Below are 14,605 nucleotides of genomic sequence, written 5' to 3' on the forward strand. Positions count from 1 at the left end.
GTCTATGTTCTGATAGCAGTCTGATATTCAAGATGGGTATCATTTTGAGTTAATGCACAAAACCTATAGTGGATGTATACGCTGTCATTTCTTAACTTGTGTGATCGGCATAGTCCACTGCAGCTCTGAGCTCAAACAATCCACCATCCTCAACCTTCCAATAACTTGCATTACAGGTGTGCGCCAATGCACACGGCAGTTACGTTTCACACTTATCGGCCTTTTGAGATGAGTTTGACACATGTCCAAAAGAAGCAGACTATGATAAGAAACAATCTCTTGAGCGCTGGATTTAGGCTCCAGTCTCGGAAGAGGCGTGGGTTCAAATCCCACCACTGCCATCAAGGCCTCAAAGATATGTTGATGACTACATGTTACATCAAATACTAAGCTTTCTTTGTGATGATCATTGGTTTGGTAAAAACAACAAATATTGACTGTTACAGGAATCTTTCTGAAACTATGTATATGTTGTCATTTCTTAACTTGTGCGATCAGCATAGTCCACTGCAGCTCAGAGTTGCTGAGCTCAAATAATCCACCAGCTTCAACATTCCCAATAACTTGGATTACAGGCGTGCGCCAATGCACACAGCAGGTACATTTCACACTCATCTGTCTTTTGAGATGAGTTTGACACATGTCCAAACGAAGCAGACTATGATAAGAAACAATCTCTGGTCCATTTAAAGTGGATCAAATGTCTATGTTCTGATAGCAGTCTGATATTCAAGATGGGTATCATTTTGAGTTAATGCACAAAACCTATAGTGGATGTATACACTGTCATTTCTTAACTTGTGCGATCGGCATAGTCCACTGCAGCTCTGAGCTCAAACAATCCACCATCCTCAACCTTCCAATAACTTGGATTACAGGCGTGCGCCAATGCACACGGCAGTTACGTTTCACACTCATCGGTCTTTTGAGATGAGTTTGACACATGTCCAAAAGAAGCAGACTATGATAAGAAACAATCTCTTGAGCGCTGGATTTAGGCTCCAGTCTCGGAAGAGGCGTGGGTTCAAATCCCACCACTGCCATCAAGGCTTCAAAGATATGTTGATGACTACATGTTACATCAAATACTAAGCTTTCTTTGTGATGATCATTGGTTTGGTAAAAACAACAAATATTGGCCGGGTTTCCCAGATCCAACCTCTCTTAAGGATTTAAGAGAGGTTCAAAGAAGGTTTCAACTAAGAGAGAACCCTAAGATATGGGTGTTTCCCAGATGACTTCTTAACACCGTTCTTTAGTTTCGCTCTTTCAGAAGCTCTTTGGAGCAGCTGTACGGTTCTGAAACCAAATCAATCGATGCCAGGCAAATCGATCACCGATCACTATCAGCGCATTTTCACACGCAGAACTGCTACCTAACGCACTAATTCCCTGCTGCCTGTGCGTTATAATGAAAAATTAAGATGATAAATATAATTCAATGACCCTTTTTTCATCCAAACGGTGCGTTACTCCGTTATTTCTGGCTACAGTGAGGCTTTTTTTCCCCACACGCAGAAACCGGGAGGAAACGTGGTGGGCGTGTGTGTGCGTTCAAAAACATGAGCCAAGAGAAGGCGAGTTTCGCAAATCGCAACGTGGAATTACAGCAATCCCTGGTTTTTCGCAGGGGTTATGTTCCAAAAAGAACCCGTGATAAGTGAAATTCTTTTTACAATTATAGAGGGCTTCAGATTGCAGAGATCATCCCCGCCACGCACGTATTCCTGCTCTTCTGATGCTGCTGCATCCCGACTCTGTAGCGTCTTTTCCTCCTAAAGCCGCGGTGCAGGTGGGTTTTTTCAAGAGAAGAAAATAGTTATGGGTCGTTGTCTTCGCTCTTTTTTCTTCTGGGAAAAAAGATTCTTTAATATAAACCGACACCATTGATTATATTTGAGACTGTAATGAACGATTCATCAAAGGATCCCGTTGATCAGCTGCTGCTTCCCTGTCATCACATAGATGCGCTCGGGCGCGGCGCAGGAGGATCGGTGTCCCGGCTGCCTGGACAGCGCGGTCCGACAGCACGTCCAGAGGACTGAAGTGCTGACGCACGAATGCGTTCATGAAAACAGTTCTGCTTCGCGCACGGTGACGCGGTTGATTTGCAGCGAGAACATGCTGTATAGCAGCCAAATTATCAAATACATGATATTCATGATGATCGTTTTATTTGTGCGTAATGCATAAAGCATATACAGGAACACACTTGTTATTCCTTATTTTTCTTTTTTTTTTCCCCTTTGCTGTCACCAATAAATGCTAAACAATATAAATCTAAAGTATAAAATAGATCAAAACTTGTGCGGGGTGCATTGTTTTAATATCTCATTGCTTGGTGTGATATTGTTTTGCCTGACGCGGCTGGATCTGTGAGTCTTTGTTCACTAAGATGGTTGTAAAGACTGGGTCAGCAGCATCTTTCATTTCCTTCTTAATGAAAGAGATACTTAAGCTAAGAGCGACTCTGGGAAACGCGATTTTCTTTCACAGGCTCCTTAAGAAGGTTTGAAAGAAGTCTTTCGCTGTTAAGAACTACTTAACTGATCTGGGAAACCCGGCCATTGACTGTTACAGGAATATTTCTGAAACTATGTATATGTTGTCATTTCTTAACTTGTGCGATCAGCATAGTCCACTGCAGCTCAGAGTTGCTGAGCTCAAATAATCCACCAGCTTCAACATTCCCAATAACTTGGATTACAGGCGTGCGCCAATGCACACGGCAGGTACGTTTCACACTCATCTGTCTTTTGAGATGAGTTTGACACATGTCCAAACGAAACAGACTATGATAAGAAACAATCTCTGGTCCATTTAAAGTGGATCCAATGTCTATGTTCTGATAGCAGTCTGAGATTCAAGATGGGAACCATTTTGAGTTAATGCACAAACCTCAGAATTGATGGAGACTTGAGATCACCTTTGTTGTGAATTGACATGATGATCATTGGTTTGGTAAAAACAACAAATATTGGCCGGGTTTCCCAGATCCGACCTCTCTTAAGGACTTAAGAGAGGTTCAAAGAAGGTTTCACTTAAGAGAGAACCCTAAGATACGGGTGTTTCCCAGATGACTTCTTAACACCGTTCTTTAGTTTCGCTCTTTCAGAAGCTCTTTGGAGCAGCTGTCCGGTTCTGAAACCAAATCAATCGATGCCAGGCAAATCGATCACCGATCACTATCAGCGCATTTTTACACGCAGCACTGCTACCTAACGCACTAATTGCCTGCTGCCTGTGCGTTATAATGAAAAATTAAGATGATAAATATAATTCAATGACCCTTTTTCATCCAAACGGTGCGTTACTCCGTTATTTCTGGCTACAGTGAGGCTTTTTTTCCCCACACACAGAGACCGGGAGGAAACGTGGTGGGCGTGTGTGTGCGTTCAAAAACATGACGGTCAAGAGCCAAGAGAAGGCGAGTCTCGCAAATCGCAACGTGGAATTACAGCAATCCCTGGTTTTTCGCAGGGGTTATGTTCCAAAAAGAACCCGTGATAAGTGAAATTCTTTTTACAATTATAGAGGGCTTCAGATTGCAGAGATCATCCCCGCCACGCACGTATTCCACTGCTCTTCTGATGCTGCTGCATCCCGACTCGCGCTGTAGCGTATTTTTATCCTAAACCCCGCGGTGCAGGTGGGTTTTTTCAAGAGAAGAAAATAGTTATGGGTCGTTGTCTTCGCTCTTTTTTCTTCTGGGCAAAAAGATTCTTTAATATAAACCGACACCATTGATTATATTTGAGACTGTAATGAACGATTCATTAAAGGATCCCGTTCTTCGGCTGCTGCTTCCCTGTCATCACATAGGTGCGCTCGGGCTCGGGCTCGGGCAGGAGGATCGGGGTCGGTGCCTGGACAGCCCGGTCCGACAGCACGTCCAGGGGATGAAGTGCTGACGCACGAATGCGTTCATAAAAACAGTTCTGCTTCGCGCACGGCGACGCGGTTGATTTGCAGCGAGAACATGCTGTATAGCAGCCAAATTATCAAATAAATGATATTCATGATGATCGTTTTATTTGTGCGTAATGCATAAAGCATATACAGGAACACACTTGTTATTCCTTATTTTTCTTTTTTTTCCCCCTTTGCTGTCACCAATAAATGCTAAACAATATAAATCTAAAGTATAAAATAGATCAAAATTTGTGCGGGGTGCATTGTTTTAATATCTCATTGCTTGGTGTAATATTGATTTGCCTGACGCGGCTGGATCTGTGAGTCTTTGTTCACTAAGATGGTTGTAAAGACTGGGTCAGCAGCATCTTTCATTTCCTTCTTAATGAAAGAGATACTTAAGCTAAGAGCGACTCTGGGAAACGCGATTTTCTTTTACAGGCTCCTTAAGAAGGTTTGAAAGAAGTCTTTCGCTGTTAAGAACTACTTAACTGATCTGGGAAACCCGGCCATTGACTGTTACAGGAACCTTTCTGAAACTATGTATACGGTGTCATTTCTTAACTTGTGCGATCGGCATAGTCCACTGCAGCTCTGAGCTCAAACAATCCACCATCCTCAACCTCCCAATAACTTGGATTACAGGCGTGCGCCAATGCACACGGCATGGACGTTTCACACTCATCTGTCTTTTGAGATGAGTTTGACACATGTCCTAACGAAGCAGACTATGATAAGAAACAATCTCTGGTCCATTTAAAGTGGATCACATGTCTATGTTCTGATTGCAGTCTGAGATTCAAGATGGGAACCATTTTGAGTTAATGCACAAACCTCGGAATTGATGGAGACTTGAGATCACCTTTGTTGTGAATTGACATGAAAACGGAAACGTACAGGGAAATTAACTGCAAAGAAAAAGCAGATTTTTTCCATCCATAAGTGGTAGTGTGGCCGAGCGGTCTAAGGCGCTGGATTAAGGCTCCAGTCTCGGAAGAGGCGTGGGTTCAAATCCCACCACTGCCATCAAGGCTTTAAAGATATGTTGATGACTATATGTTACAATCAAATGCTAAGCTTTCTTTGTGATGATCATTGTTTTGGAAAAAACAACAAATATTTACTGTTACAGGAATCTTTCTGAAACTATGTATACGCTGTCATTTCTTAACTTGTGCGATCGGCATAGTCCACTGCAGCTCTGAGGTCAAACAATCCACCAGCCTCAACCTTCCAATAACTTGCATTACAGGTGTGTGCCAATGCACACGGCAGGTACGGTTCAGTCATTGGTCTTTTGAGATGAGTTTGACACACGTCCAAAGGAAGCAGACTATGATAAGAAACAATCTCTGGTCCATTTAAAGTGGATCAAATGTCTATGTTCTGATAGCAGTCTGAGATTCAAGATGGGAACCATTTTGAGTTAATGCACAAAACCTATAGTGGATGTATACGCTGTCATTTCTTAACTTGTGCGATAGGCATAGTCCACTGCAGCTCTGAGCTCAAACAATCCACCATCCTCAACCTTCCAATAACTTGGATTACAGGCGTGCGCCAATGCACACGGCAGTTACGTTTCACACTCATCGGTCTTTTGAGATGAGTTTGACACATGTCCAAACGAAGCAGACTATGATAAGAAACAATCTCTGGTCCATTTAAAGTGGATCAAATATCTATGTTCTGATTGCAGTCTGAGATTCAAGATGGGAACCATTTTGAGTTAATGCACAAACCTCGGAATTGATGGAGACTTGAGATCACCTTTGTTGTGAATTGACATGAAAACGGAAAAGTACAGGGAAATTAACTGCAAAGAAAAAGCAGATTTTTTCCATCCATAAGTGGTAGTGTGGCCGAGCGGTCTAAGGCGCTGGATTAAGGCTCCAGTCTCGGAAGAGGCGTGGGTTCAAATCCCACCACTGCCATCAAGGCTTTAAAGATATGTTGATGACTATATGTTACAATCAAATGCTAAGCTTTCTTTGTGATGATCATTGTTTTGGAAAAAACAACAAATATTTACTGTTACAGGAATCTTTCTGAAACTATGTATACGCTGTCATTTCTTAACTTGTGCGATCGGCATAGTCCACTGCAGCTCTGAGGTCAAACAATCCACCAGCCTCAACCTTCCAATAACTTGCATTACAGGTGTGTGCCAATGCACACGGCAGGTACGGTTCAGTCATTGGTCTTTTGAGATGAGTTTGACACACGTCCAAAGGAAGCAGACTATGATAAGAAACAATCTCTGGTCCATTTAAAGTGGATCAAATGTCTATGTTCTGATAGCAGTCTGAGATTCAAGATGGGAACCATTTTGAGTTAATGCACAAAACCTATAGTGGATGTATACGCTGTCATTTCTTAACTTGTGCGATCGGCATAGTCCACTGCAGCTCTGAGCTCAAACAATCCACCATCCTCAACCTTCCAATAACTTGGATTACAGGCGTGCGCCAATGCACACGGCAGTTACGTTTCACACTCATCGGTCTTTTGAGATGAGTTTGACACATGTCCAAACGAAGCAGACTATGATAAGAAACAATGTCTGGTCCATTTAAAGTGGATCAAATATCTATATTCTGAATGCAGTCTGAGATTCAAGATGGGAACCATTTTGAGTTAATGCACAATCCTATGAATGGATGGAGACTTGAGATCACCTTTGTTGTGAATTGACATGAAAACGGAAAAGTACAGGGAAATTAACTGCAAAGAAAAAGCAGTTTTTTTCCATCCATAAGTGGTAGTGTGGCCGAGCGGTCTAAGGCGCTGGATTAAGGCTCCAGTCTCGGAAGAGGCGTGGGTTCGAATCCCACCACTGCCATCAAGGCTTTAAAGATATGTTGATGACTATATGTTACAATCAAATGCTAAGCTTTCTTTGTGATGATCATTGTTTTGGAAAAAACAACAAATATTTACTGTTACAGGAATCTTTCTGAAACTATGTATACGCTGTCATTTCTTAACTTGTGCGATCGGCATAGTCCACTGCAGCTCTGAGGTCAAACAATCCACCAGCCTCAACCTTCCAATAACTTGCATTACAGGTGTGTGCCAATGCACACGGCAGGTACGGTTCAGTCATTGGTCTTTTGAGATGAGTTTGACACACGTCCAAAGGAAGCAGACTATGATAAGAAACAATCTCTGGTCCATTTAAAGTGGATCAAATGTCTATGTTCTGATAGCAGTCTGAGATTCAAGATGGGAACCATTTTGAGTTAATGCACAAAACCTATAGTGGATGTATACGCTGTCATTTCTTAACTTGTGCGATCGGCATAGTCCACTGCAGCTCTGAGCTCAAACAATCCACCATCCTCAACCTTCCAATAACTTGGATTACAGGCGTGCGCCAATGCACACGGCAGTTACGTTTCACACTCATCGGTCTTTTGAGATGAGTTTGACACATGTCCAAACGAAGCAGACTATGATAAGAAACAATCTCTGGTCCATTTAAAGTGGATCAAATATCTATGTTCTGATTGCAGTCTGAGATTCAAGATGGGAACCATTTTGAGTTAATGCACAAACCTCAGAATTGATGGAGACTTGAGATCACCTTTGTTGTGAATTGACATGAAAACGGAAAAGTACAGGGAAATTAACTGCAAAGAAAAAGCAGATTTTTTCCATCCATAAGTGGTAGTGTGGCCGAGCGGTCTAAGGCGCTGGATTAAGGCTCCAGTCTCGGAAGAGGCGTGTGTTCAAATCCCACCACTGCCATCAAGGCTTTAAAGATATGTTGATGACTATATGTTACAATCAAATGCTAAGCTTTCTTTGTGATGATCATTGTTTTGGAAAAAACAACAAATATTTACTGTTACAGGAATCTTTCTGACACTATGTATACGCTGTCATTTCTTAACTTGTGCGATCGGCATAGTCCACTGCAGCTCTGAGGTCAAACAATCCACCAGCCTCAACCTTCCAATAACTTGCATTACAGGTGTGTGCATATGCACACGGCAGGTACGGTTCAGTCATTGGTCTTTTGAGATGAGTTTGACACACGTCCAAAGGAAGCAGACTATGATAAGAAACAATCTCTGGTCCATTTAAAGTGGATCAAATGTCTATGTTCTGATAGCAGTCTGAGATTCAAGATGGGAACCATTTTGAGTTAATGCACAAAACCTATAGTGGATGTATACTGTTGTGGAATTTATCAAAAACCAGTTCAGAAGTCCGCTCGTGGTATAGAGAGGTTTTAATCAGTTCAGCCGGCGGTCGACATGACCATCGCAGATCGAGTCTGTATTTGGTGTGTCGACACAAATTGCTTTGTCCAAAGGGTTTTTATACAAAAGTTACAGGAATAAACCAGCCCAGTAAGAGAGGTGGGACTTTTAGCTTTGGGACCACCCCAGTGATCAGGAAGTCCGTATATGTTCTTTGTCTCTGTGGGGGCTGGAAGTCTCGGCAGGGATGCAGAACGCCGGACCTTGCGTGACAATGTCCCGGCAGGGGTCCCCAGGAACTGGAACCCGCATGTCTATGAGCATAAGGGGGGGCTTGAGCAATCTGCAAGGCGTCGTTGTGTCCCTGCAGGGGGGCCAAATGGTCAAAATGCTTCATCAATTCACAATTTTTTTTTTTTTTTTTTTTTTTTTTTACAGTGGAGTACATCATTTTAGTAATAGTTTGAGTGATACATATGTTTGCAAGTAAACCTTAGACATGTGGTCGGAAACCAAATAACAACAAGCCAACAAAGCAAATTCAAAAATCAAGTAACCAACGTGTCCTAACTGTTCTTTAAACCAATGAAACAAACTACTTATGACAGGTGTATGTAACATTTTGGCAATATCTTTCAAGTGATGCGTTATTTCTTGGACTGTGGTATTGCGGGTATAAATGTACAACATTCAGTTTTAATGACAGCACAAGTTCCCCCTTGAGAAGCTAATAAATCCATCATCCCTAAAGCAGTCATTTCTTGTGAGAGCATAGGCATGTCTTTTGCAGTGGTGTTGGCTAATCTTCAACTGCATGGGATAAATCTCTTATCTGTTCCAAAGCTGCCATGACTCCGTAATTTGGAACGAGGGCACCAAAAAATCTTGTCCATGGTGTTTGTGTGTGTGTGTACAATTCTCTTCTAACAATGTGAACGATTCTCATGGCTGGTACCGCATGGCCCAGACCACATATTCCAGACCAACCGTTTGGAAGATATTCACAAGCCTTCACGCCACAAATCCAGTAAACATCCTTTGGTAGAGGTATGGAACAGCGATTAACCATTGTAGCAAGGTAGCTATAATAGTGGATTTTGGCTGGTTTTAGGCTTAACAAGCGGTTCTTCAGAAGGAGAGCATGTGGAGTCACAGTTTGGCCTGTGCTGCTCCTTTGCTCCCCTGCTCCCCTGCTCCCCTGCTCCCCTGCTCCTCTGCAGAGGTCCCAGGTGCTGGAGCTCAGCTACTTCCGGGCAGGAAGAAGAAGGAATCGGCTGGTTTCCGCTGCATGGTCGAGGAGTTGTGTTCTTGCAGTGGGATGCGTGGAACCAGGTTAGACGCCCCTCACACTTGACGGCGGTGTTGGTGGTGAGCAGGACGTGTTGAGGTTTAGACCAGCGAGGTTTCAGGGCGTTTTTCCGTCGGAACTCCCTGACACAGACCCAGTTGCCGGGTTGGAGGTTATGGCACGGTTTGTCACTAGGAGGAGACTGGACAGCTTTTACTTGTCTGTGGATTGACTGGACAGCAAAAGTTTAGAGTACAACAGAATGATATCATGGATTCATCCATGGCATGGAAGTCCATCTTCTTCATATATACAGAACTGAATTGCTTGGTATGGTCATAGGTCTACCCATAATCCTTTCATGAAGCGTGAGTTTTGTGCTTCCTAATGGGTGTTAACAGGTGTCAACATTGTCCATTTAAGTCCAGTTTAAAATTCTCTGCACATACAAAAACATTTTCATACATGAACATTTTCATACAAGAATAATTTCATATCCCTCACATAATGTCTATTTGCAGAGCTTCAAAAAAAAATCACGGTGGGGGGAAGTGTTGATAATGTTTGCAATATTTTTATAGGATGCAAATCTTGGAGCTTATCAGTCTTTCAACACTATCTGACACATTCCCCCTTTTGCTCATCAGCTATCACGGGTACAAGGATGTGGGTGCAACAACGCGGCCGTCGTTGCTGACCCACAAATTATTTACATTTTTACAACCATGGGAATGCTACAATCCGTTTTTCCTTCACCTCAGTAGTCTTCTTGTAGGAGAGCTACATCATTAGGAGAAACCAGGTCGTTAGTGGGTATAGAAGGGCAAAGTTTTACATAGACAGGTAAGCCAAATTTGGCAGTTTCTTTTGCTGCATGGTCAGCTGAAGCATTGCCTAGTGAAAACAGGGTTGGACTGGGTGTGGGCTTCACATTTAACAAAGCAATAGATGAAGGTAGTTGACAGGCTTGTAACAGTTCACCAATCAATTAACCACATTTATCTCCGAGGATGAGATAAATGCTCGGTTCGCCCACAATATATAAAATCTATAAAATACAATATACACAACCAAAAGCATATCTGGAATCTGTATAGATTGTAACAGTTTTACCTTTTGATCAGTATATAGTTTCATCTACTTGGGTGGAGCTGGAGAGGGGGGCGCTTTCAACAATTAAGAATTATCACAAATTGTATAACCTGCGTATGGTATTCCATTTTTATAAGCAGAGCCGTCAGTGAGGAAAACAGGAAAGGTCAGGACGAGTGTTAAAGACAGAGGTGTCAAAAGTATTCACATTCATTACTCAGGTAGAAGTATAGATATTAGAGTTCAAAAATACTCCTGTAGAAGTTGAAGTATCAACTCAAAATTTATTATATATACATTTTTTTTTTCTAGTAAAAGTATAAAGTACTGGTTTCAAAAGTACTTAAAGTATAAAAGTAAAAGTAATATAAGCGGGGAAAAACCATTAAGGCTAAAAGCCATTGAAAATGAATGCATCTTAGTATAATGCAAATATATTAAAGAACCATATATGTGTACTATTGAGCATTAACATGTGTTTCAGAGACCAGACACGTACAAACCAAATATGTTTATACTTCTCATCCAACCACAACCAAATTCACTCTATCCGGATGGCACAATTTAACTGGATAGTTTTTTTAAAGGCCGAAATGAAATAGAGTAAGGCTGTTTTTTAAAACGTAAGGAGTAAAAAGTAAAGATAATTGCGTGAAAATGTAAGGAGTAAAAGTAAAAACCGTCTGAAAAATAATTACTCCAGTGAAGCATACACAACCAAAAGTTCTACTTAAGTAAGGTAATGAGGTATTTGTACTTCGTTACTTGACACCTCTAGTTAGAGATTAGTTATACATGCATTCAGAGACGTTATAGTAGGCCACAGACAGATTTCCATGCACTTACATGATGAATTTTACCATAGGCAGGATAAGATTATGTAAATTGGGATGTTCTGATTTGGCTCACCCCAAGGGGAGCCGATCATTGGCTGTTTCCTCTGCGCCTCCTCTCAGCGCTCAACCTGTGTAGGAAACACTTTTGAAAAAGACATTAGTATTTTCATACATTTCAGATTCTTTTTTTTGCGTTATCCAGGCCTACCCTTTGTGGAGGGCAATTAGCAAATATATATTTTGCATGTACCCTGGAGGGAATCCATCAATCTGATCTCGTGACAGACCACAATTCTCTTTTGCTGTCAAAATTGTTTTAGCATAAAGTTCCCTGGGATTATCAATTTTCCCTTTGAACTGTTAAGGCAATAAATACTGTGAAAAAAGGTCTGAGCTTGCTCTGGTGTGATTTTGGCAACAGCTGTGGGATTAAAAGGGAATTCTACAAGCATCAAGTACTTTGCGCATCAAGTACTTTACTTTTCAAATCATGTGGCAAAGTTAGTTTAACCGCTGTTTCCTCTAGCCATTTTGTTTATTAATTTAAAATCTCTTACCATTATTTGGCTCCAAATTTTGTAGGCAACAGATCTTGGATTTTTGTAAAATCCAGTCGTCATCAGAAGTGTCATCGTCATTTGATTCTTTAATCAGTTTCACCGGATAAAAGTTTTGATTTTATCATTTAACTGGTTCTCTAATTTCTTTTTCGTCTGCGTTGTGTTTTTAAATCCTTCTAGCCATCAGCTTTTTATTTTGATCAGTAAGCGAAGCTATTTGAGATTCTGCATTACGGCGTCTACCTTCATCCCTCCAAAAATCTGAGGGAGTTTGAAGTGCTTTTTAGTTATTTTAACAATATTTAATACTAACTAAGTAACAAACAAAACTAACAAATAAAACTATCGGTACCGTGATTACCATACATGTATTTAAAGAACTGAAAAACTTCCCAAAAACTTTCCAACTATCAGTCTACCTGAGCATATAAATCATTCCTGTTGATGCAAAGAAGAGCGAGTCGATTCTTGCAGAAATGAAATATACTCCATTTTGGGGAGAGCGTGTCATCCCCACTTATAAAATAAAAGGGCAGTTTCTCTACATACAGTATGTCTATTTCTCACAAATATATCAATGTTCCAACACTTACGGACCCCACGTCCTGCATATGCATAAGAATAGTCCCCCTGGACTATCTTTTTATTGGTACCAGACCAACCATGGCGCTCTTGGCCATTTCTCTCTTTAATGTTACCCGAGATATTAAACCTTTTTTTTTTAGAAGAGCGAGTCAGATTCTTAAGGCAGGAGAAGCAGAACATTCTCACAACACAATCAAATTCAAGTGTTATGAAATTGTCAGCATTCCTAAAACATCTCTACAATAACCTTCCCAATAACACAAAATAATAATAAAAAATATAACCTTCACAACCACACAGCGGACTTACCTAAATTTAAGGATAACGTCAACTTTCTCTGGCACTCCAGTTCACAGACTTTCGACAACAGCCCAGAAACAATAATTTGGGATTTAAATGGATCCCTTACCTTTGAAAATTTAGATAGAGTCGCTGGTTGTGTCGTTGGTCTGGAAAAGGAGTTTCCGTCGAAGGTTTATTGTCAATCCGGGTCACCTGCACCAAAATTGTTGTGGAATTTATCAAAAACCAGTTCAGAAGTCCGCTCGTGGTATAGAGAAGTTTTAATCAGTTCAGCCGGCGGTCGACATGACCATCGCAGATCGAGTCTGTATTTGGTGTGTCGACACAAATTGCTTTGTCCAAAGGGTTTTTATACAAAAGTTACAGGAATAAACCAGCCCAGTAAGAGAGGTGGGACTTTTAGCTTTGGGACCACCCCAGTGATCAGGAAGTCCGTATATGTTCTTTGTCTCTGTGGGGGCTGGAAGTCTCGGCAGGGATGCAGAACGCCGGACCTTGCGTGACAATGTCCCGGCAGGGGTCCCCAGGAACTGGAACCCGCATGTCTATGAGCATAAGGGGGGGCTTGAGCAATCTGCAAGGCGTCGTTGTGTCCCTGCAGGGGGGCCAAATGGTCAAAATGCTTCATCAATACGCTGTCATTTCTTAACTTGTGCGATCGGCATAGTCCACTGCAGCTCTGAGCTCAAACAATCCACCATCCTCAACCTTCCAATAACTTGGATTACAGGCGTGCGCCAATGCACACGGCAGTTACGTTTCACACTCATCGGTCTTTTGAGATGAGTTTGACACATGTCCAAACGAAGCAGACTATGATAAGAAACAATCTCTGGTCCATTTAAAGTGGATCAAATATCTATGTTCTGATTGCAGTCTGAGATTCAAGATGGGAACTATTTTGAGTTAATGCACAAACCTCAGAATTGATGGAGACTTGAGATCACCTTTGTTGTGAATTGACATGAAAACGGAAAAGTACAGGGAAATTAACTGCAAAGAAAAAGCAGATTTTTTCCATCCATAAGTGGTAGTGTGGCCGAGCGGTCTAAGGCGCTGGATTAAGGCTCCAGTCTCGGAAGAGGCGTGGGTTCAAATCCCACCACTGCCATCAAGGCTTTAAAGATATGTTGATGACTATATGTTACAATCAAATGCTAAGCTTTCTTTGTGATGATCAGTGTTTTGGAAAAAACAACAAATATTTACTGTTACAGGAATCTTTCTGAAACTATGTATACGCTGTCATTTCTTAACTTGTGCGATCGGCATAGTCCACTGCAGCTCTGAGGTCAAACAATCCACCAGCCTCAACCTTCCAATAACTTGCATTACAGGTGTGTGCCAATGCACACGGCAGGTACGGTTCAGTCATTGGTCTTTTGAGATGAGTTTGACACACGTCCAAAGGAAGCAGACTATGATAAGAAACAATCTCTGGTCCATTTAAAGTGGATCAAATATCTATGTTCTGATTGCAGTCTGAGATTCAAGATGGGAACCATTTTGAGTTAATGCACAAACCTCGGAATTGATGGAGACTTGAGATCACCTTTGTTGTGAATTGACATGAAAACGGAAAAGTACAGGGAAATTAACTCCAAAGAAAAAGCAGATTTTTTCCATCCGTAAGTGGTAGTGTGGCCGAGCGGTCTAAGGTGCTGGATTAAGGCTCCAGTCTCGGAAGAGGCGTGGGTTCAAATCCCACCACTGCCATCAAGGCTTTAAAGATATGTTGATGACTATATGTTACAATCAAATGCTAAGCTTTCTTTGTGATGATCATTGTTTTGGAAAAAACAACAAATATTTACTGTTACA

At 41.5% G+C, this 14,605-nt stretch overlaps 6 non-coding genes across 6 annotated transcripts; all 6 read left to right on the forward strand.

Moving 5' to 3' along the window:
• Window positions 1-4,856: 4,856 nt before the first annotated feature.
• On the forward strand, window positions 4,857-4,938 carry trnal-aag (transfer RNA leucine (anticodon AAG)). Its single transcript has one exon. It is a non-coding gene; the product is annotated as a tRNA-Leu (tRNA).
• Window positions 4,939-5,764: 826 nt separating this feature from the next.
• trnal-aag (transfer RNA leucine (anticodon AAG)) lies at window positions 5,765-5,846 on the forward strand. The gene has a single exon. It is a non-coding gene; the product is annotated as a tRNA-Leu (tRNA).
• An 826-nt stretch (window positions 5,847-6,672) lies between these two features.
• On the forward strand, window positions 6,673-6,754 carry trnal-aag (transfer RNA leucine (anticodon AAG)). Its single transcript has one exon. It is a non-coding gene; the product is annotated as a tRNA-Leu (tRNA).
• An 826-nt stretch (window positions 6,755-7,580) lies between these two features.
• On the forward strand, window positions 7,581-7,662 carry trnal-aag (transfer RNA leucine (anticodon AAG)). Its single transcript has one exon. It is a non-coding gene; the product is annotated as a tRNA-Leu (tRNA).
• Window positions 7,663-13,813: 6,151 nt separating this feature from the next.
• trnal-aag (transfer RNA leucine (anticodon AAG)) lies at window positions 13,814-13,895 on the forward strand. The gene has a single exon. It is a non-coding gene; the product is annotated as a tRNA-Leu (tRNA).
• A 523-nt stretch (window positions 13,896-14,418) lies between these two features.
• trnal-aag (transfer RNA leucine (anticodon AAG)) lies at window positions 14,419-14,500 on the forward strand. The gene has a single exon. It is a non-coding gene; the product is annotated as a tRNA-Leu (tRNA).
• The last annotated feature ends 105 nt before the right edge of the window (window positions 14,501-14,605 follow it).

The sequence above is a fragment of the Cololabis saira genome, chromosome 2 (genome assembly GCF_033807715.1).
Source record: "Cololabis saira isolate AMF1-May2022 chromosome 2, fColSai1.1, whole genome shotgun sequence".
In the NCBI taxonomy this organism is placed as follows: Eukaryota; Metazoa; Chordata; class Actinopteri; order Beloniformes; family Belonidae; genus Cololabis; species Cololabis saira.